The sequence below is a fragment of the Notamacropus eugenii genome, chromosome 1 (genome assembly GCF_028372415.1).
Source record: "Notamacropus eugenii isolate mMacEug1 chromosome 1, mMacEug1.pri_v2, whole genome shotgun sequence".
In the NCBI taxonomy this organism is placed as follows: domain Eukaryota; kingdom Metazoa; phylum Chordata; class Mammalia; order Diprotodontia; family Macropodidae; genus Notamacropus; species Notamacropus eugenii.
Window position 1 is genome coordinate 246,797,926 of NC_092872.1, and position 25,199 is coordinate 246,823,124.

At 37.7% G+C, this 25,199-nt stretch overlaps 1 pseudogene; it reads right to left on the reverse strand.

Moving 5' to 3' along the window:
* Window positions 1-25,199, reverse strand: part of LOC140517302 (cytochrome P450 2C23-like) — a 43,060-nt pseudogene that overhangs the window by 11,861 nt on the left and 6,000 nt on the right.

The following is a 25,199-nucleotide window of genomic DNA, read 5'->3' on the forward strand; positions in this document are numbered from 1 at the left end:
ATTCTTTTTATCAGTTCAATGGTTTTATTAGTTTCAATTTTGCTAAATTCTTCTTTGATTTTCAGAATTTCCATTTTGGTGTTTAACTGGGGATTTTTGATTTGTTCTTTTAGTTGTTTTTTTTTCTTGTTGGTTGCAGACTCAATGCATTGATCTGCCATTTCTCTGTTTTATTGTTGTAAGCATTTAGAGAGAGAAATTTGCTCTTAAGCACTGTTACACCTGCACACAATAAATTTTGTTATGTTGTCTCACTGTTGTCATTCTTTTTAATATATTTATTACTAATTTCTATTATTTGTTCTTTCATGCACTCATTTAGATTACTTAGTTTCCAATTTAATTTTAGCCTATCTTTCCCTGGCCCTTCATTAAATTTAATTTTTATTGCATCATGATCTGAAAAGGACACATTTAATATCATGTTTTTTATATTTTATTGTGAGTTTTTAAATGACTTAACATATGGTCATTTCTTTTTTGTGTGTGCTATGTGCCACAGAGAAAAAGATGTATTTCCTTCCTATCCCCATTCAGTTTTCTTCAGAGGTCTATCATATCTAACTTTTCTAAAACTCTATTCACCTCCTTAAGTTCCTTATTATTTATTTTGTGGTTAGATTTATCTAGTTCTTGAAATGGGAAGTTGCAGACCCCCACTAGCATAGTTTCATTATTTACTCCTGTAACTCATTTATCTCATCCTCTAGAGAAGTGAATGCCATACTATTCAGTCCATGTATTTTTGTATTTATTTTACTTCCTTGTCTATGGTACCTTTTAGCAAGATGTAATTTTCTTCCTTATATTTTTAAATTACACCTATTTTTACTTCTGTTTTGTCTGAGATCATGATTGCTACATCTGTTTTTGTTTTTGTTTTTTTTATTTTAGTTGAATCATATTATATTTTGTTCCAGTCTTTTATCTTTACTCTATGTGTGTATGTCTCTACTTAAGGTGTTTTTCTTGTAAACAATATATTGTGTGATTTTGGTTTTTAGCCCACTCTGTTATTCATGTCTGTTTTATGGGTGAGTAGATCCCATTTACATTCACAGTTATGATTACCAACTGTGTATTTTCCTCTATCCCTTTCCCTCCTGTTTATATTTCTTCCTCTCCTTTAACTTGTTCCTTCTCATCAGTGTTTTGCTTCTGACTATTGACTCCCGTAATCTATCCTCCCTTCTATCAGCTTCACCCCTGGTATTGTCCACCTCCCATACCAGTTTCCTATAAGGTAAGATAGATTTTTACTCTCCTTCTTTCTTTCCCTCCACTATAATAGGCCTTTTACACCTCTTTATGTGAGATGATTTACCCCCTTCTACTTCTCCCTTCCCTCTTTTCCCAGTGCAATCTTCTCTCTCACCTCTTAACTTTTTTTTGCACCAACTCATCAAAGTCAACTTATACTTCTACCTTCTGTCTTTGTATATTTTTTCTAACTGTCCTAATAGTGAAACAGTTCTGAAATATCATCTTCCTATGTGGAGATGTAAACTGTTTAATCATATTAAATAGTTTATGTTTTGCCTTTCCTGTTAATCTTTCTATGTTTCTCTTGAGTCTTGTATTTGAAAACTGAATTTTCTGTTTAGCTCTGGTTTTTTCATTAGGAATGTTTCAGAGTCCTCTATTTCATTGAATGTCATCTTCCTCCTGAAGTATTATGTTCAATTTTTATGGGTGTGTGATTATTGGTTGTAGCCCAAGCTCATTTGACTTCTAGAACATCATGCCCTATGCCCATTAATCCTTTGATTTAGAAATTGCTAAATCCTGTGTAATCCTGACTGGTTTCTTGATATTTGAATTGTGTTTTTCTTGCTGCTATCACTATATTCTTCTTGACCTTGGAGCTTTAGAATTTGACTATATAATTCCTGGGAGTTTTCATTTGGAGATCTGTTTTAGGGAGTGATAGATAGATTCTTTCAATTACTATTTTACCATCTGGTTCTATGTTATCATGGCAGTTTTCCTTGATAATTTCCTTGATAATTTCTGGAATGATGCTGTCCAAGTTCATTTTTTGATCATAGCTTTCAGGTAGTCCAATTATCCTTAAATTACCTGTCTTGGATCTTTCAAGGTCAATTGTTTTTCCAATAAGATATTTCATATTTTTTTTATATTTTTCATTCTTTTTATTTTGTTTGATTGAGAATTGATGTCTCATCAACTCACTAGCTTTTAGTTGCCCAATTCTAGCTTTTAAGGAAGTATTTTTTTTTTATTTTGTAATGTTTAACAGTCACTGCCATACAATTGTGATTTTATCCCCCCCACCTACCCCCCACTCCCCCCCTCCCTCCCCATGACTGCATACAATTCTGTATAGATTCTACATATACTTTCCTATTGAGTATATTTTCACTATAGTCATGCTATGTAGTCAGACTAAGATAAATGAAAGAAATCGTATAACAAATCAGAACATGATACACAAACACATACACGTACACAAACATGATCTGCTACAATATGTGAGTGACTTCCATATTTCTCTCTCTGAGTGTGGCAGGCATTTTGCCTTGAGATCCTCCATTGGGATTTTTTTTTTTTGGTAAGAAGTTCTTGTGTTATTACAAAAATCTAAGTCTACCAGAAAAAACTCTCACACACTGTGGTTGTTGCTGTGCATAAAGTTCTCCTGGTTCTGCTCCTTTCACTCAGCATCAGGTCATATAAGTCTTTCCAGGCCTCTCTGAAGTCTTCTTGTTCATCATTTCTTATGGCACAATAGTACTCCATTACATTCATATACCATAATTTATTCAGCCATTCCTCAATTGATGGACATCCCCTTGACTTCCAGTTTTTGGCAACTACATAGAGTGCTGCTATAAATATTTTTGTACATGTGGGACCCTTTCCCATTTTTATGATCTCTTGGGGATATAGTCCTAGTAGCGATATTGCTGGGTCAAAGGGAGGAAGTATTTTCTTGAATAAGCTTTTATACTTTTTTCCATTTAGCCAATATGGCTTTTCAAGGATTTTATTTTCTTTGGTGGATTTTTGCACATTATTTTTCGTATTTTGTGCTTCCTTTACCAAGTTATTGACTCTTTTCATGACTGTTTTGCACAACTCTCGTTTTTTTCCCAGTTTTTCTTCTACTCTTTTTGTTTCATTTTTATAATCTGTTTTGAGTTTTTCCAAGAGTTTACTTTGGATATAAGAGCAATTCATATTTCTATCTGAATGCTTACATATAGGTGTTTTGACACTTTTATCCTCTTCTGAGTTTATGTTTTATGAGTTTGGGTGAGCTTCTACCTTTTCTCTGCCATCATGGCTCTGTCTCTGTGAAGGGCTTTAAAAAGCCAAACAAATGATTTATATTTGATCCTGGAGGAAATATGGAAGCACAAGAGTTTGTTGACTGACGGGCTGACATAGACAGACTTGTGCCTTAGAAAGATCAACTGGGAAAGTGAAGAATGGATGGATTGGTGTGTGGACTCGATTCAGGGGGGAAAATTAGTAGCATAATGAAATGTTGGAGGCTAAAAATGATGAGGTCCTGAACCAAAACAATGGCAAAATCAGCAAAGAAATAATATATATGAGAGATGTTGCAAAGATAAAAATGATACTACTTGACAACTGAATAGAGGAGTAAGAGGGAGTGTGAAATTGTATATGACACCAAAGTCACGAGCTAGGGTGACTTGGAGGATGATAGTAGTCTCAGTAGTGATAGGAAAGTTAGGACATTATGAAGAAGGGAGGATTTCTTAGAAAAACATCATAATTTTAGGCTTGGGCATGTTGAGCTTAAGAATTCTATGGGTCATATATTTTGAAATGTTTAATAGGCAGTTGAAGTTGCAAGACTAGGAAGTAGAAAGATTAGGGTTGGACAAGTATGCCTGAAAGTCATCTGTATAAACACAATAATTGAAACCATGGGAGCTGATGTGATCACCAAATGCAACACTATAGATGGAGAAGAAAAGAAGATTCAGGACAGAGCTCTGTGGGACACTTGTATTTAATGGGTGAGACCCAGAAGGATCTCTAGTAAAGTTAGACAGTTAGAGAACCAGCAAAAAAGTGGTATCAGGAAAATATATAGAGAAAAGAGTATCAAGGAGGAAAATGTAATTAATGGTATCAAATGATATAGAAGAGAGAAATTAATTGTTAAATCTAATGGCCTTTTTCTTTTCAAGAAGGATGAGAATCAGAAAAAAAGACTAAATCTGGCAGTTAAGAGATCATTAGTAACTTTGGGGTAATCAGTTTTGATTGAATGAATAGTTCGGAAGCAAAGTTTTTTTTTTTTTTTTATTTAGCTTTTAACATTCATTTTCACAAAATTTTGGGTTACAAATTTTCTCCCCTTTTCTCCCCTCCCCCCCAAATGCCAAGCATTCTAATTGCCCCTCTGACCAATCTGCTCTCTCTTCTATCATCCCTCTCTGCCCTTGTCTCTGTCTTCTCTTTTGTCCTGTAGGGCCAGATAGCTTTCTGTACCCCTTTACCCGTATTTCTTATTTCCTAGTGGTAAGAACATTACAGTTGATCCTAACACTTTGAGTTCCAACTTCTTTAGCTCCCTCCCTCTCCACCCCTTCCCTTTGGAAGGCAAGCAATTCAATATAGGCCAAATCTGTGTAGTTTTGCAAATGACTTCCATAATAGTTGTGTTGTATAGGACTAACTATATTTCCCTCCATCCTATCCTGTCCCCCATTACTTCTACTCTTTTGATCCTATCCCTCCCCATGAGTGTTAACCTCAAATTGCACTCTCCTCCCCATGCCCTCGCTTCTATCATCCTCCCCCACTCTGCTTATCCCCTTATCCTCCACTTTCCTGTATTGTAAGATAGGTTTTCATACCAAAATGAGTAGGCATTTTATTCTTTCCTTTAGTGGAATGTGATGAGAGTAGACTTCATGTTTTTCTCTCACCTCCCCTCTTTATCCCTCCACTAATGAGTCTTTTGCTTGCCTCTTTTATGAGAGATAATTTGCCCCATTCAATTCTCCCTTTCTCCTCCCAATATCTTTCTCTCTCACTGCTTGATTTCATTTTTTTTAAGATATGATCCCATCCTCTTCAATTCACTCTGTGCACTCTGTCTCTATGTGTGTGTGCATGTGTGCATGTGTGTGTGTGTAATCCCACCCAGTACCCAGATACTGAAATGTTACAAATATTGTCTTTCCATGTAGGAATATAAACAGTTCAACTTTAGTAAGTCCCTTATGACTTCTCTTTGCTGTTCACCTTTTCATGGTTCTCTTCATTCTTGTGTTTGGAAGTCAAATTTTCTTTTCAGCTCTGGTCTTTTCATCAAGAATGCTTGAAAATCCTCTATTTCATTGAAAGACCAATTTTTCCCCTGAAGTATTATACTCAGTTTTGCTGGGTAGGTGATTCTTGGTTTTAGTCCTAGTTCCTTTGACTTCTGGAATATCCTATTCCATGCCCTTCGATCCCTTAATGTAGAAGCTGCTAGATCTTGTGTTATCCTGATTGTATTTCCACAATACTTGAATTGTTTCTTTCTAGCTGCTTGCAATATTTTCTCTTTCACCTGGGAGTTCTGGAATTTGGCCACAATGTTCCTAGGAGTTTCTCTTTTTGGATCTCTTTCAGGCAGTGTTCTGCGGATTCCTTGAATATTTATTTTGCCCTCTGGTTCTAGAATCTCAGGGCAGTTTTCATTGATAATTTCATGAAAGATGATGTCTAGGCTCTTCTTTTGATCATGGCTTTCAGGTAGTCCCATAATTTTTAAATTGTCTCTCCTGGATCTATTTTCCAGGTCAGTTGTTTTTCCAATGAGATATTTCACATTATCTTCCATTTTTCTATTCTTCTCTCTTTGTTCTGTGATTTCTTGGCTTCTCATAAAGTCATTAGCCTCCATCTGTGCCATTCTAATTTTGAAAGAACTATTTTCTTCAGTGAGCTTTTGAATCTCCTTTTCCATTTGGCTAATTCTGCTTTTGAAAGCATTCTTCTCCTCATTGGCTTTTTGAACCTCTTTTGCCAATTGAGTTAGGCTAGTTTTCAAGGTGTTATTTTCTTCAACATTTTTTTGGGTCTCCTTTAGCAGGGAGCTGATTTGCTGTTCATGCTTTGACTTCATGTCTCTCATTTCTCTTCCCAGCTTTTCCTCCACCTCTCTAACTTGATTTTCAAAATTCTTTTTGAGCTCTTCCATGGCCTGAGCCCATTGAGTGGGCTGAGACACAGAAGCCTTGATTTCTGTGTCTTTGCCTGATGGTAAGCATTGTTCTTCCTCATCAGAAAGAAAGGGAGGAAATGCCTGTTCACCAAGAAAGTAACCTTCTATAGTCTTATTTCTTTTCCCTTTTCTGGGCATTTTCCCAGCCAGTGACTTGACCTCTGAATATTTTCCTCACACCCACCTCACCTCCTGATCCTCCCAGCCAGTGTTTGGGGTCTGAGATTCAAATGCTGCTTCCAGCCTCAGGGCTTTGGGCGGGGGCAGGGCTGCTATTCAGTGTGAGATTAATTCAGATGCTCAGGTGAGGGCAGGGCTGCCTCTCAGGCTCAGTTCCCTCAGGGAGTTTATGCACAGACCTTCAACAATGGATCCAGGCTCCTGCGTGCTTGGGGAGCCCTGGTCTGCCGCTGCCCCTCAGCTTCTGTCTCCCGAGGGGGCCCGAGCCATGGGGGCACCCCACTCCCTCCTCGACCAGCCAAAGGGACTCTCTCACCGACCCCCGTCACCTGTGGGTGGAGGTACTTGTGCGGCCACTGGAGATCCCGTCCCTGAAGCCCGCTCGGATCTGTTCCTCTCGGTGCCGCGGCCACGGCAGGGCTGTACTCAGCTCCCAGTCCCAGCGCCCAGTTCGCAGCACGAAGGATCTTTTGCGAGAGGTTTGCAGGTCTCTCTGGAAGAGAAATCTCCCTCGCTCCAATGTTCTGTGGCCTCTGGGTGCAGAATTCGCCGTGAGTTACTTCTTTGTAGTTGTTCTATGGGTTGTGGGTTCGGAGCTATGTGTATGTGCGTCTTTCTACTACGCCATCTTGGCTCCGCCCCAGAAGCAAAGTTATGAAGAATTAAGAAGAACAAAAGAAAGGAAAGGAAGTAGAAACACCTATTGTAGAGGGCACTTTTAAGGGGATAAGCCTCAAAAGGCAGGAGAGACATAGGACTCTAGTTATATTCTTTAAAATTATTTGGTATATTGTTTTATGTGCACTTGACTCCCCCACATAGATATAAAATCTTTGAAGGAAGATATTTCATTCTTTGTTTTTGTATCCCCAGAAATTAGAACAACGTTTGACATATGGTAGGTGCCTAATCAATGCTTGTTGATTAACTGATTGGGTACATATGAAAAGTGTTCTGTATCCTCAATTCTTTTGAATGAAACATATTCCAGACATGTTCTCTTCTACTGTTTCAGTTAGGAAGGGAATAACATTTTAAAAGGATTCACTTATGCTGTAACCTGCCAGTTAATAGTAACATCTGCTCCAGGAACAATGTGACATTTTATGTGGTCATGAGGAACTAGAAGAGTTGCTCTGGTGGGAAAAGTAGTGACTGTGGTAAGTGGAAGAGTGAGCTGCTATGCCCTGAGTCCTGTGCCCACCATCTCTTATTTGTCCTTTTCTCCTCAGCTTATTCTTTTTTTTCTGCTTCCCACTCTTCTATAAGCTACAATCTTGTTTGAGAGTTATTCAATCACAGTGCTAACGTGTTGGCAAGCTGGGTTAGACAATTTAAATTGGAATCTTGGGTTTTAGTATCAGAGCATTTTGGATTTTTTTCCTTTACCTTGTACTTCCTGGTGTTTCAGGAGAAGAAGCAGGCCATATCTCAAAGTGGTGCTGATTGTTTCCAATCCAGCATCAAATAAATCCAATCCTGCTGTTGCCAAATTTTCCAGGTCAAAAACAAAGTCTGGATTCTTTTGTTCCTACAGATTGTTCAGGCAGCAATAAAAAAAAAAAAAAACAAAACCAAATGAATGAATGAATGGATAGATAAAAGAATAAATAAATAAATAGAAGTGCAATAATTAAGAAGTAATGACCTTAAAGTCAACCACAGATAAAAATTGGCAGGAAGGAAACATGACTTTAGTTCCTGTCCTAGTCCAATCACTTCTAGCATTCTCTGTTTTATAGAGGATAAGAGCCTACCTAATGCTTCTTGCTTGTCAGACATGGACACAATTCTGCCCTTGCCAAACTCTTCAAGACTTTTCTGCTTATCTTTTTTCCCCTTGGAATCTGCTCTTAGTTTGTTGTGATGTTGGAGGGGATTTGGCACAATAATACCTACTAAGGCCTCTGTAGAGAAATTAAAAGATGGCTTTTTGGTATTTTAGGATAGTTTGTGGGTCTTTAGCCTAAGAACTGTCCAGGGCCATTAGTATTTCCTTGAAACTCACCCAGAACAAATCGAACCTCATATAACAGTGATATCAGAGAGCCCAGATGTCAAAAACTATAACAATGTATTTGGAACCCAACAAAGCAAGAGGTGGAAGATTGATTGGGAATGACTACGAAACAGTAGCACAAATGGCAAGATTATCAAGGAAGGTGACTAACTTGGATATGAAAAATCTGGGGCTGGACACAAGTTATAGTTTAGTTGAGATTGTGCTTATTCATTAATCAAGACATGTTAACCTAGGGTGGCAATTCCAAAGTCAATGGGACTCCTCTCTATTACAATGCTGAAAAAATGGTCAATTAACCTTGGTTTAAAGACCTTTAGTGGAGAGAAATCCTACTACCTCCTGAGACATTCTCGATCTTACATTTTCATTTGATCAAGCCTTTATCTTTCTGTCTGCAACTTTTGGCCATTTCTCCTTGCTCTACCTGTTGGGACTAGGCAAAAGAAACTAATTCTTTTTTTTGCCTGTCACTCCTTCAAATAATGGAAATTCTTATCTCCTCCATCTAAATCTTCCTTCTCCAGGTGAAACATTGTTAACTCCTTCAACCAATTTCCATATGACATAATCTCACAGCTCTTTACCATGCTAAATGTCCTTTTCTGGACATTCCTTAGCTAGTTAATATTCTTCCTCAAATCTGCTACAAAATGAACATAGTAATCTAGATATGGTATAATAAAGAAGAGCACAGAACAACAAGATAACCACATCTCACTTCACTTTTTTCTCTGGCTCCACTTTTGATCCTCTGAACTTCTCTGTATATATTAGCAGCCTTCTCATCCAAGTACATGGAACCAACTCTGTTGTCTTCTTACATCCTGCAAGGTATCTCTAAGTATCCCTCACTTTTGATTAGTGATTTCCTTCTTGAGTCACCATTTTGATAAAGTAATCAGGATCATTCCTCCACTGCCTTCTCCAGATCTACTCTTTACTATACTCCTGCTTGCCCTAGGAGCCTTCTCACTCTGATATGTCCCTTGTCCTCTATATTCTTCTCACCCAGGAAGATAACTCTGGTCGTGAAGTGCCATCATCCATTGGTGAGTTCCTGCTGGAAGCTCCATTTTGAGTTCATAGGAAGTACATAATAAATGTTTTTTGCCTTGAATTACTAACTCTCTATTCTTAGACATGTCTCTCTTCATGAAACCTAAAATTCCATTAACTTTTTGAGTGCCATAAAAATTTAATTTTCAGTGAGCTGTGTTTAGATTCAGTCACATGAATTCCCCATCTACTTTGACAGTCATTAAATGGACTGCTATGTGCCAGATATTGTGTTAAACACCAGTCAGGCAAAGTGTTATCGAAAAGATAGTACTTGCTTTCAAGAAGTTCACAATCTAATGGGAGAGATAACATGAAACAACTGTATGGAAATTATATATGTATGTATGTATGTATATATGTATGTATGTATACACACACACACATACACACACAAATGAGAAATAATGACCAGAGGGAAGATAATACAATTAAAGGGTACTGGGGAAAAAATAACTTCTTATAGAAGGTGGAATTCTAGCTAGGACTTGAAAGAAGTTAGAGAAGTCAGGAGGAAGTGATGACAGTGAACGTTCCAGGCACAAAGGACAACCAATGAAAATGTGCTGAACCTGTAGCTGAAGGTGGTTTTTTCCTTTGGGGAACAGCAAGAAGGCCAGCATCACTGAATCCCAAAATATATCTGCAGTTATAGGGGGTGTAAAAAGATGTGAAATCTTGGGCTAGGGGCTGACTATGAAGGGCTTCAAGTACCCAACAAAAGATTTCGTAATTGATTTTAGAAAAAATAGCTATTGAGATTTATTAAGTAGGGGAGTGACATGGTAAGATCTAAACTCTAGGAAGATCATTTTGACAACTGAGTGGGAGCTGAATTGGAAAGGTGAGAGATCTGTGGCAGGAAGACTATCCAATAGGCTATTATGATAGTACTACTAAGAGCTGATGAGGGCCTGCAGAAGAGTGATAACAATGTCAGAAGTGAGAATGGGATGTAATAATGTGGGGCAGAAGTAACGACTGCTAATTGCAATGCCTTCTCAGAGATTTCCTCAGCATTAATTTAGAGTTTTCTCCTGACTGCCTTCTTCATGAGCTCTGACCCTAGTCTTAGCACAGGACTGAAGAAAACTCAGTTGCTGAAAGGATAGTAGGTCACAAGAATAGGGTGAGAAAAGTAGACTATTGGCCCCACGCAGTAGCCTCTCAGAATCTCATTGCCGCAGTCTCCCACTTGTTTCTTTTAACTTCTTGAGGGCCACCAAACTTATTCAAATTTAGTGATATGAAAAGAAAAATTAAAAGAGAACAGCAATGAAAAGATCTATGTTAAGAAACTTTGCAGTATAGACACCATATAAAAACAGTGTAAAAATAGAGATGGATTAAAGAGAGATGAACTAAAGAAAACTTTCCCAAGAATAAATATATTGAAGGAAAAAAACTGTCAAAATTCCTTGGAAAAAAAATCAAATTACATAAATTCTGCAAGACCCTCAGAAACAAGGAAGAAACTCTGAGAATCTGAAGTAGCTCAGAAAAGTAGGCAAAGAGTAAAATGAAAATATTAAATGAAATGGCAAAGCAAAGCTCTCAAAGAAGAACATCAAAAGAAGCAAAGAATTAAGAAAAAGTTTCTCGCTATTTAATAATTTCTCTGAAAAACAAAATGACAGAATTAGAATGAAAATTCCAAAGTAGAAAGAAAATTAACCAAACAAAAAACCTCAAATAACAACATATTTGGAAGAAAATATGAGAATTCTGCAAATCAATACTGAACTTGTATGTAGGATGATGAAATCATCTAAATGTTCTAGGACTTGGAGAAAATAATGATGAATAAAAATTTTAATGCTGTACTGAGGAAATAACTCAGGAAAGTTGTGAAGAAGTATGAAGTAAAGTCAAATTTCAGTTTGAAGGAATTCACACAGAATGGTGAATGGGAATATTAAGTATATTTCACTAAAAATCCTTTTAGTCAAACCAGGTTACACATCGATAAAAACATTTGCAAATAGTAAAGCTATCAACATTATTATTAGGAAAATCAACCCAGAGAAGCCTGGGACTGCTAGATTGCAAGAATTCAGAGGAGAAAAAAGAAGCATAGTGACATCGTGGAAGGCAAAGAAGGTTGACTAATGTGCCCAAATTACATAACCTGCAAGGTTTTGTCTACTAAATGCAATATTGCATTAAAATGCGGTACAATTGTATTCATTTCTGCAAAAGAACCCAGAGGAAAATAAGACATTTGATATAAAAATGACTAAACTGAAAGTATAAAAATGGATAGGGTCAACCAGGAAAAATGTTGGCATATTTGAAAAATATATATCAAATGAAATTTCTGTTTTCATCTGGTAAGATCTAGACAAATCACTGTTTTATGTTGAATCCTCTCATATTCTGCTGTGTACAGTTAAATGTTCTTTTTTATTTTCTCATTTTGTATTTGAAATAATTTTAATTACCAAAAAGTTCACATATATGTATATATATATATGTATGTGTGTATATATATATATGTATATATATATATATATATACACATATATATATATATGTGTGTGTGTGTGTGTGTGTGTGTGTGTGTGTGTGTGTGTGTGTGTGTGTGTGAAGCTAAATCTTTGGGAAGCAAATCTAAAGAGCAAATTATAAAAAAAAATATGGAAAGATCAGGAAAAGGACAAGACCACAAAGAGACTATTTCAAGGCCTAGAAAACACCTTCTTTCCTGAGTAAAATAATATTTTAGATGATGGGGCATAATACAGAAGATTTTTTTCCTGTCAAGATAAGAAGGGATATGCCAATAATGTTTAGGAAAATAGTGGTATAGGCTGAAGAAAAGAAGTGGACTAGAAGTTTTCTTTTAGTTTTTCCCTTGGTTTATGAGTGGTGGTGGGAGGGCATATACTGTATTGAAACCAAGACACACCTACCCAGCAAAATTGAGTGTAGTCCTTCAGGAGGAAAATCAGATATTTAATGAAATAGAAAACTTTCAGACAATCCTGATGAAAAGAGTAGAGCTGAATAGAAAATCTGATATAGAAACAAAAGACTAAAGATAAGCATAAAAAATAATAAAAACAACAGTTATTAGGGACTCAATAAAATTAAACTATTTGCATTCCTATGTGGGAAGATGACACATGTAACTATTATAAACTTTATTAATAGGTGCTTAAGAGAAGTTTACACAATTAGAGGGTGCATATGTGGGTCTATTATGTTGGAAAGATCTCTGAATAAAATGAAGAGAATTGAAAGATGAATACATTAGGAGAATAAGGAAGGGAGAGGTAGACTGGGAAATTCTCAGTGGAAGAGAAAATTGGCAGTGGCACACAATGTTTGAGTCTACTCACAGAAGACATAGTAGTAAATGACTATAGTAACCTACTGTTATTTGATCTTCAGATACAAGACTCAAGAAAGGCATAAAAAGGTAAATAAGAAAATAAAGGAAAAAAAAAACGTTATCAATAAGGGTAAATTGTTTGCATCCCTACATTGGAAAATGATACTTGTAAATCTTGAGCATTGTATCTTTAGTAGGACATTTAAAGGGGATATACATAGAAAGAGCGTGTGGGTATAGATTAACTGATGTGATGGTAAAATCCTAACTGATGGGTGAAAATGGATTGTAATGGGAGAAGAGAAAAAGAGGAGGCAGAAAAAGGTAAATTACATCACCTGAAGAGGCACAAAAAACATAGTAGAGTGAAAGAAGGGAGGGAGATGTAGATTGTTTGAACTTTACTCTCATCATATTTAGTTCAAGGAGGGAATAACATACTCAATTAAGAATAGAAATCTCACTTGTCCTACAGGCAGTAGGAGGGGAAAGGGGAAAGAAAAGGGAAGAGGTGGTTAGATGGGAGGGAAGAAGTAGTAAGGGAAAAGAGAAAGAAAAGGGAGGAGGACTGATAGAAGGGATGGAAGATTGATGGAGGTAGTTGTCAAAGCACAAGTCTTTTGAGGAGGGAAAGGGATGAGGGAGAAATAAAAGCATAAACGGGGGGGATAGGATGGAGAGAAAGACATAGATAGTAATCATAATTGTGAATGTGAATGGGATGAACTCATAAAACAGAAGCAGATAGCAGAATGGATTAAACAAAATAATCCTACAATATGTTATTTATAAGAGATACATTTGAAAGATGGGGGGATACACACAGGGTAAAGGTAAAAGGATGGAGCAGAATATGTTATACTTCAGCTGAAGTAAAAAAATGCAGAGGTAGCAATCTTAATCTCAGACAAAGCAAAGATAGATCTAATCAAAAGAGATAAGGAAGGAAACTACATCCACCATGGACAATGAAGTAATACCATTGCTAAACATATATGCACCAAGTGGTATAGTATCCAAATTCTTAGAGAAGTAAAAGGAGTCACAGGAAGAAGTAGACAGCAAAACTGTGGTAGTGGGGGACCGCAACCTCCCCCTCTCTGAACTTGATAGTTCTAACCTCAAAATAAACAAGAAGTGAAGAAGATGAATAGAATTTCGTTCTTTTTTCATTTTAAGCATGTCTCCTTTAATTCTTAAACAATTAGATTTTACATATGAAACAGGAAATTAACACATTTATGACTCATAAGTTCATTGAGATTTATGATCTTATACAGTTAGATAAAAAATTAAAAAGAAAACTTTTGATTTACAAAAGTAATAGAATATTTGTGGGGAGTAAAAAAAATGATGAAGGGGGGAATTTCAAGAACATTGGGAAGATTTGTATGATATGATAAAGAGTAAAATGATTGGAACTAATATAACAATAGAGACAGTTATTATTGCAAATTAAAAGAAAACCTCACAAAAAATAACCTGAAAGATGCACAACTAAGAAGTCACTAATCATCCCAAGTATAGCTAATGAAACATTTTTCACTTCATTTCCTAGAGACAAATGGCAGAACACTACATACTTCCTCAGCAGGATCACTTAATATGGTTGACTCTTGTTCTTTTTTCTATGTAAAAACTTAATCAAGGAGGGAAAAGAGATTCTAGAAATAACTGATGAAAAAACAAAGATTTTTCAATAAAACCTATTTTTAAAAGAGTAGAGATAACTATTTCCCATGAGCTAATTTCCATGTGTACATCACCTGCTGCATTTTGTAGAGGAAGCAGTCAATATAATTCTTAAGATTATTAGGATCTAGAGTCTCTTGTTGTTTCTCTATATTATCCAAAATAAACTTTTTAAGTGTCTTCATATTTGAAAAATATTTCTTGTGAGTTCCAGGAAAATAGCGGACAAGCCAAGGAAAATGATTGTAAAGCTACAAAAAAAGGAGGGAGAATGAGATCACATATGAGTTTACTATTGTTCAGAAAATCTCCTGCATACTCATAGTTTTATGATTGTTTAAAATTATATTTGTTTCTTTGGAAGGGAATAGGGCTCCTACCCTTTAACAACGTGGTAGTTTAGGATAACAGTTGCTTAGAAGGCTAGTGAGTCTTCTAGCTAGAAATACTTAAGGAGGAGCACTTTTGGAGATGAGGAAAAAGGAAGCAGTGTGAATTATGGAAGTGACAACAAACATCTAAATTGTACAGAAATGTGCAAGGGAAAAATTATTAAAATATTTATAAACGGTGTTAGAGACAGCATGTGGAAATGGAGTCTCTATTGCTAACCACAAAGCCAGGAAACTTAGGTTCAATTGCCACCTTTGACACATACTAGTTTGTGAACCTTGTTGAGTCATTTAATCTCCCAGTATTCTAGATTTAATCTCCCAATGACCAGTGGATGAGCCAGATTAAAATTTAATTGTGAAATATTTTTTTAAAATATAAATTAAAATACAACTCAGGGGCGGAGCCAAGATGGCGGAGTAGAAAGACGCACATACACATAGCTCCGAACCCACAACCCACAGAACGGCTAGAGGGGACCAACTCACAGTGAATTCTGCACCCAGAGGCCACAGAATATTGGAGCGAGGGAGATTTCTGTTCCGGAGAGACCTGCAAACCTCTCACGGGGGGTCCTTTGTGCTGCGGACTGGGCGCCGGGACTGGGAGCTGAGTGCAGCCCTGCAGCAGCCGCGACACTGTGAGGAAAAGATCCGAGTGGGCTATGGGGACGGGATCTCGTGCAGCCACGCAGGTCCCTCCACCCACAGAGGGACCTGCAAACCTCTCGCAAAAGGTCCGTCGCGCTGCAGAAGGGGAGCCCAGCCCAGACCTGCGGCGGCCGTGGCTCTGAGAGGTACAGATCTGAGCAGGCTTCAGGGACAGGATCTCCAGCAGCGGCACAAGCCCCTCCACCCACAGGTGACGGGCGTCGGTGAGAGAGTCTCTTTGGCGGGTCGAGAGGGGAGTGGGGTGCCCCCATGGCTCGGCCCCCCCCCCCCGGGAGATAGAAGCTGAGAGGCGGCTGCAGACAGGGGCTCCCCAAGTGGGCGGGAGCCTGGATCCGTTGTGGAAGGTCTGTACATAAACCCCTTGAGGGAAGTGAGCCTGAGAGGCGGTCCTGCCCCCACCTGACCATCTGAACTTAATTCTCACACTGAATAGCAGCCCTGCCCCCGCCAAAAGCCCTAAGGCGGGAAGCAGCATTTGAATCTCAGTCCCCAAATGCTGGCTGGGAGGACCAGGAGGCGAGGTGGGTGTGAGGAGAATATTCAGAGGTCAAGTCACTGGCTGGGGAGAATGCCCAGAAAACGGAAAAGGAATAAAACTATTGATGGCCACTTTCTTGGAGAATAGACATTTCCTCCCTTCCTTTCTGATGAGGAAGAACAATGCTTACCATCAGACAAAGACACAGAAATGAAGGCTTCTGTGTCCCAGCCCACCCAATGGGCTCAGGCCATGGAAGAGCTCAAAAAGAATTTTGAAAATCAAGTTAGAGAGGTGGAGGAAAAACTGGGAAGAGAAATGAGAGGGATGAAAGAGAAACATGAAAAGCAGATCAGCTCCCTGCTAAAGGAGAACCAAAAAAATGTTGAAGAAATTAACACCTTGAAAACTGGCCTAACTCAATTGGCAAAAGAGGTTCAAAAAGCCAATGAGGAGAAGAATGCTTTCAAAAGCAGAATTGGCCAAATGGAAAAGGAGATTCAAAAGCTCACTGAAGAAAATAGTTCTTTCAAAACTAGAATGGCACAGATGGAGACTAAGGACTTTATGAGAAACACAGATATCACAGAACATAGCGAGAAGATTGGAAAAATGGAAGATAATGTGAAATATCTTATTGGAAAAACAACTGACGTGGAAAATAGATGCAGGAGAGACAATGTAAAAATTCTGGGATTACCTGAAAACTATGATCAAAAGAAGAGCCTAGACATCATCTTCCATGAAATTATCAAGGAAAACAGCCCTGAGATTCTAGAACCAGAGGGCAAAATAAGTATTCAAGGAATCCACAGAACACCGCCTGAAAGAGATCCAAAAAGAGAAACTCCTAGGAACATTGTGGCCAAATTCCAGAATTCCCAGGTCAAAGAGAAAATATTGCAAGCAGCTAGAAAGAAACAATGCAAGTATTGTGGAAATACAATCAGGATAACACAAGATCTAGCAGCTTCTACATTAAGGGATCGAAGGGCATGGAATAGGATATTCCAGAAGTCAAAGGAACTAGGACTAAAACCAAGAATCACCTACCCAGCAAAACTGAGTATAATACTTCAGGAGAAAAAATGGTCTTTCAATGAAATGGAGGATTTTCAGGTTTTCTTGATGAAAAGACCAGAGCTGAAAACAAAATTTGACTTTCAAACACAAGAATGAAGAGAACCATGAAAAGGTGAACAGCAAAGAGAAGTCATAAGGGACTTACTAAAGTTGAACTGTTTACATTCCTACATGGAAAGACAATATTTGGAACTCTTGAAACATTTCAGTGTCTGGGTACTGGGTGGGAGTACACACACACACATGCACACACGCACACATACATAGAGACAGAGTGCACAGAGTGAATTGAAGAGGATGGGATCATATCTTAAAAAAAAAATGAAATCAAGCAGTGAGAGAGAAATATTGGGAGGAGAAAGGGAGAAATTGAATGGGGCAAATTCTCTCTCATAAAAGAGGCAAGCAAAGACTTATTAGTGGAGGGATAAAGAGGGGAGTTCAGAGAAAAACATGAAGTCTACTCTCATCACATTCCACTAAAGGAAAGAACAAAATGCACACTCATTTTGATAGGAAAATCTATCTCACAATACAGGAGAGTGGGGGACAAGGGCACAAGCAGGGTGGGGGGGGAGGATAGAGGGGAGGGCATGGGGAGGAGAATGCAATCCGAGGTCAACACTCATGGGGAGGGAAAGGATCATAAGAAAATAGAAGTAATGGGGGACAGGATAGGATGGAGGGAAATATAGTTAGTCCTATACAACACAACTAGTATAGAAATCATTTGCAAAACTACACAGATTTGGCCTATATTGAATTACTTGTCCTCCAAAGGGAAGGGGTGGAGAGGGAGGGAGCTAAAGAAGTTGGAACTCAAAGTGTTAGGATCAACTGTAATGTTCTTACAACTAGGAAATAAGAAATACAGGTTAAAGGGTAAAGAAAGCTGTCTGGCCCTACAGGACAAAAGAGAAGACGGAGACAAGGGCAGAGAGGGAGGATAGAAGAGAGAGCAGATTGGTCACAGGGGCAATTAGAATGCTTGGGTTTGGAGGGGGGGAAGGGATAAAAGGGGAGAAAATTTGTAACCCAAAATTTTGTGAAAATAAATGTTAAAAGTTAAATAAAAAAAAATACAACTCAACACAAATATCATTAATATGTGGTTTTCTAAGTCAATATGCAGCCTGTATTTATTTATGAATTTAGTGGCTACCCATTTGTATTTGAGTTTGACTTACTGTTCTAAGTATCTCTCCAAGATTATAATTTGCTAAAAATTTGCTGACCTGCTTTGGTAGAATGAATTTCCTCATCTGAGGTTGCCTATGCCAGTGAAATCATAGTTATCCGTATACTGTTCTATATCCCTGTTATTTTATTTACAGGGTAGGTGAGTGGTGTTTTGCCACAGACTGGCCTAGTCATGGAGGGAAGAAACTCACTGCAGCTCATTCCTGGTGCATCTGGTTGAATCTGGAGGAATGGGTATTGTGTCATCTATAAAAGTTCGCTTTTCATAGACTCAGCCTTTGTCTAACCAAATGGTATCTTCTATGGAAAGGGCTAGTCCTCACAATGCATAGATAAGTCATGGCCTGCCCTCTGCAGTCAATATCTTTATCCAACCCAACCAACAACTATCCACTCATTCAGTATTTTGAATCTGCCTGTGCAGTACTATTCAAGACATAGAGCACATGGACACAGAAGGCAATAAACAGCATTCTGGCCTTGAAGGGGCTGTCAGAACAACTAGGTTTTATAAAAACATATTAGCTAGAAAAGAAAAGAAAAAAAGACAGGTGGTAGATTATAAGAATAATGAATAACAATCATAACAAAGAAAAGATAGTCATTGGTACAGAGCCATTTTGATAGTCAGAAACATCTGGGTTAAATTCCTGTCTCTGTACTGTACTGTATTGGAGATGTGATCCTGTCCATGCCCCTTAACCTGTGAGTAACCTCCAGATAGTTCTCCCAGACTATAAATTGTAGAGAAGTTGTTGATCTGGGTGTTTATTCATTCAGAATTCCCAATGAACTTATAGATTCGGAATAGAATTGGACAACTTTATAGTTAATGTATGTAACATTTTGTTAATTTATGTATGTGTATGTGTATATACACATATATGTAATATATACAACATTTTAAGGTCTTCAAAGCACTTGATGCATGTTTTCTCACTGGATGATCACAATAAACCTATGAACTGGGTGCTATTATTATCTTCATTTTATAGTTGAGGAAACTGCTTTGTTCTGGGTCACACAAACATTGAGTGGCAACATCCAATATCAGTTCATCATTGCAACAAATCAGTTTCTGGTTTTGAAACCCTAGCACAACCTAAAATGAGCAAAGTTCATCCCCTGAGATGAGAAAATTTTGTAGCCTTTAAAGTATACTTCTTCTTGATCTCTTTCATAAACTGGACAATTTTAAAATATAATAAATATTTGTTTCCTGTTAGTAGCTGCCCCACTGTAATGTAGTAGTACCCTACTTTGAGATAAATTTGCAAAAGACATGAACACAATGGGGCATTGTGGTGGTATGTGGCATAATAGAAAAAGCACAGGACTGGAACTCTGGAGCACTAGAGGCAACTTCTCTCTCCAGTATTTGTTTGACTGTTGGCAGGTCACTTAATTTCTCAGTCTCAATTTCCTTATTAACAAAATGTTTATATTTGGAGACAGCAAAGTTTAAACACACACACACACACACACACACACACACACATACACACACACTAAAGAAAATGTAGATAGAACACAGTGACTTTTGTTTGGCTTTTGTCATACCTTAAATATAATATGTGTCTTGGTAATCTCTAACCCTAAGTGAGATAGGGCACACTAAACTACAATTCTGGCCCAGGAGGAGGGAATACAAATTTTAGGTTCGAAGGATTCTGCTTAATTTTTTTATATTCTTATTTGGGTACAGTGGCCCTTAACCTTGACTATATAACTAAAGAGATGTCTGTTGACCATTTCAAGGAGAGTCTTTATATGGGGTATAGGGTGTGTTCGGGGAGCAGCAGTACCTTTGGTGTGATGGCTGCCAAGCCCTTTTGGGGGCTCTTTCCACCTTTGGTGTTCACCTGTTCTGCCTAACTCTCACCTGTAGCTCCAAGAAGCTGCAGCATGTGTAGCAGTCACACCCCGATAAACTGTTTTGGCAGATGGGTCAAACCAGGTTGAGGGTAACTAAGGTTTCTCAAACCCATTGGTGAGTTAGGGGAGTGTCTACCTCAAGCAGGTGAAGACTTCATCTGGTGGAATGGGCCAATGAGAACAATTTGTTCCAACAGCCGTGAAGGCACTTGAAGCAGGTAATGTGGAGCGCTTAGAGCTTGGTTAGACACCGAAGATGCCAAGGCCATCCACTGCATCCTGAGCCATTGCCAGCTGTCTTGACTCTGTCCTGTCACTGGACCATGATGACTCAGGAGGAGTGAGGCTGATGACTGTGCAGCTCTGCCTCATTTAAATTCAATTTACACACACACACACACACAAAGACATGTATATACATATGTAAATAAATATTATATATATAGGGTTTTAAGTGTATGTAGTACTATAATTGCTATACAACTTTGCTGGAGGTTTGGGGGCAAGAATTACTTTTAGGTTTGTTACTTTGGAATATCTATATGACCAAGTACACAACCAGATGGTAACTCAGCATTACCTGAGCCATTGGAGTATTCAGAAGATTCAAATTATCACATGATATCATCACTATGGAAAGAAAATTTTCATTGTCATAGCTGAGACGCTCATGGAACAGGATGGAACTGATAACATTGCAAAGGGCACATCCAAGGATGAAGGTTGGGTCAAAGGGCTGACCTGATGATAAAGAAATTCACAAAAAAAGAAAGAGCAAATTTAATCATAATATTTTGTACCAAACAGCATTAAGATGGTAAGGAAAAAGCTTCTATCCACATCTGATCTGAGTAGGGCTTCAGTAACCTCATTACAGATCTAGGGTATCTCTGCTAAACTGTTTCCCTTCTCTATATTTCAGACATATTATCTTAAAAAACAGAAGAATAGGGAGAAATCTGATCCTGCTGCCCCACTTCCCTCCCAAAGGTTTCCATCTGCTTACAGAGATGGATAGTGGTAAAAAGAGTGACCTACGAACTCAGAGAAATTTAGCACTAGTGATGTGTAATTATACAGGACCCATGTGTCCAAAAAAATAATCAAAGATAACCAACTATTTGTTTTCCTTAGTTCCTCTAATAGGAACTGAGCTTCCTCCTGGATACGCTCCTCAATGCTCCTTTTGCCCATTCCAAAGTTTCTCAGTGTCATCAGGGAAAATCAGCGCATTTTTTCCCCTTTTCTCCATGGTTGAAAGTAATTCCTAGGAGAAAGAATGAACCAAGAATGAAGTTAACAATTTTATTTTGCTTAAAGCAGAATTTTGATTTTATCATTGTTTACAGCTAGTGTAAAGATCATTGTTAATTTGTCCTTCTACTTCTAACCTTTCCACCTGTACCATTTTTCCTTGAAGTATCTGAAACTTAACCATGTCCTTTGTAATTGTCATCAAATATTGGTATTTTCCCCCTGTCTCCAAAAATGTCTCCTTGATCAATCAAAGCCTCCTTCAGTGCCTTGTAGCCATGTAGAATCACCACTGGTTGAGATCCAAAATACACAGTAAACACAGGACCATACTTTTCAGATAGCTGGGAAAAAAGATACAAGAAGTAGCTCAAGGAACAGTGCTCAACCTGAAAATGGGTATTTCTAGGTTTCTATTTCATGTGCTTAGAAATGCAGGGCAAATGGCTATGTTTGTCCAAGTAGATTAGAATACATACATACATACATACATACATACATACATACATACATACATACATACACACACATATACATACATACATATATATACATTCATACATACATAAATAAATATTTTATATATAAATAAATATTATATATGTATATATGTATATAAATAAATGTTATATATATATATATAGGGTTTTAAATTTATGTAGTAGTATAACTGTTATACAACTTTACTGAAGGTTTTGGGGCAAGAATGCCTTTTAGATTTGTTACTTTGGAATTTTTAGTATGGTATGATTTGGTTTCCTAAGATTGGATTCTCTAAAATAATAAATTCATGTATTTTATTTATATATTAAATAACAAGACGAAGCTGTCAGGTATATCAGTCTTTTGAATTCTTGAATTGCTCTACCTCTGTGCAGCAACAGATGCAAACAACCACAAAGTAGCATCCTCAACAGAATTCTGTAATGTTACAATCAGCAAAACAATGAGATGAAACAATCTTCTAGCCCAAGAAACATGGAAGGTTGACTGAAAAGGTTTGTTTCACTTGGGTAAAATGGGAACACAGTCCAGTATAGGAGAAGTTGTAGCATGGCAGCACCTGGCTCTGCCTCAGCAAGCCAACAAGAGGCCCTGAACCCTAGTGCAGCACCAGAGAAGCACACAAATGCGAAAACCAGGCCACCCACATGCCTTAGCGTAGTGCCTGATAAATGGGCATGCAACAGCACTGGGACCACCTTCCCCATGTACTTCAGTGCTGCCCTGGGCAAATGGAAAGATGCTAGCACCAGGACACCCCATGTGCCTCAGTGTAGCACCAGGTGAGATGCACTGGGCAACACCATGCAGCATCAGCCTATGTCCACCTCACCTCCACTGCTGTGCAGCAATAGGTGGGCAGCAAGACACCCCCCATGGCTGAAGCACTGCATGGGGTCCCCAGCATGCCTCAGCGTAGTGCCATTTGAATGGAGTAGAAGCCAGCACCATAGTCTGCCCCTGTTACGTACTTCAGCATGCACCAGGCCTGACTCATGCAGCCTACAAACAGTACCAGTCATGCCTAACTTCACCCTACCCCTCATCATAGCACCAAGCCCAAGAGTCCTCCATGGGCCTCAGGGCAATGCCAGTGCAGCTCGAGAAAGTGTCCCAGAAACAGAGCTCATATTTAGAAGAAAGGGAAAAGGCTGAAAAGATGAGCAAAAAAAAAAAAATAATCTGACCATAGAAAATTATTATAGTGTCAGGGAAAATCAAGACATAAACTCAGAAGACTACCACAATGTTAGAACACCTATGTGCAATGCCTCCAAAGAAAAATAAGAATTTGGCTCAATTCCAGAAAGAATTCATGAAAGATATCAAAACAGAGTTTAAAAATCAAATGAAAAGTAAAAGAAAAATTGAGAAAAGAAGTGAGAGAGATGGGAAAAAAATCATGAAAAATGAGTCAACAGCTTGGGAAAAGAAAACAACATCTTAAAAGTAGAATTGACCAAATGGAAAAGGAGGCACAAAAGTCCACTGAAAAAAACAAGTCCTTAAAAAAGTAGAACTAGTCAAATGAAAAAGGAGGTAAAAAGGCTAAAGAAAATAATCCATGAAAATTACAATTGGTCAAGCGAAAGCTAAAAATTCAATGAGACATCAGAAATCTATCCAAAAAACAAAAAAAATAAAAGAAACTGTAAACTTCCTCATTGGAAAAACAACAACTGAACTGGGAAATAGATCTAGGTGAGATAATTTAAGAACTAGTGGACTACTCAAAAGCTATTATTAGGAGAAGAACCTGGGCATCATGCTTCAAGAAATTATCAAAGAAAACTGCCCTAATATCCTAGAAGAAAAGGTTCTAGACATTATAAGAATCCACCAATCACCTCCAGAAGGAGATCTCAAAATGAAAATTCCCAAGAATATTGTAACCAAATTCCAGAACTCTCAGGTTAAGGAAAAATTATTGCAAGCAGACAGAAAGAAACAATTCAAATATTGGAGAGCTACAATCAGTATTGCCCAGAACTTGTAGCTGTAACATTAAAGGATCAGGGGTCATGGAACATGATATTCCAGAAGGCAAAGGAGCTAGCACTACAACCAAAAATTACCTATGTGGCAAAATTGAGCATAATCTTTCAAGGAGAAAAATAGCCATTTAATGAGACAGAAGATGTTCAAACTTTCCACAGAAAAGACCAGAACTAAACAAAGTAATTTGATTTTCAGTATTAAGATTCAAGTAAAACACAAACAGGTAAAAAGAAAAAAATATATAAGGGATTCAATAAGGCCAAACCATTTGTAAACCTACGTGGGGAGATAATACTTGTAATTCTTAATGACATTCACAATGCAGTTAGAAGAAGTATATGTAGACAGAGGGTGTGGGTAGAAGGCAAATTTGACAGGATAATGTAAAAAATTGATTAAGGGGTGAGAAAAAGGATTACACTGGGAGCACAAGGAATGGAGAGTTAGAACTGGGAAAATTCTCTCTCTTGAAGAGTCATGAAAGACCTATTATAGTGGAGAGAAAGATGGGAGGGAGGACACTGCTTAAACTTCACTGTCCTCAGAATTGACTCAAAGAAGGAATAATGTATATAATCAGTTGTGTATAGAAATCTATATTACTTTATAGGAAATTCAGAGGGAAGAATTTAAATAAAGGGAGGAAGATGGGGGAAGGTAGTAGAAGCAAAACACTGGTGTGGAGGGAAAGGGTGAAAGGAGATTTATTTAAGTACAAAAAAGCAGTGTATCTGTTCAACAACTTTCTGATTATTCATGACAAAAGTTTGATAAATCAAGGAGAAATATGTTCTCTGACGCTGTTCAGGATTTTCGTAGAAGTCCTGTGCTGGATTCAAATGGAAATGATTCTCTATAAACTGTGACATATTCTGTGTGCTCTTATTTGTTAGTTATATTTTACGGATTGAACCAAACCCATAATAGTAGAAAAACACCTCTGTATAATACATGATAATTCTAAATATCAGCCTAATAATTCATAGAAGAAAAATTAAATGAATGATAACTATCTATTGTTCAGACATATACATGTGGATGAAAGTATAATCCAATTGATTATCACATGGATATAAATAACTTGGAGAAGTCACATGGGCAGTGGGATGCAGAATTTAGTAGTTCATAAGTCAGTCAATAAGCATTTATTAAGTGTCACTATGTGCTAGTCACTATGGTAAGGGCTGGAAATTTAAAAAAAAGGCAAAAGACAGTCTCTGCTTTAAAACATAACTCATGGT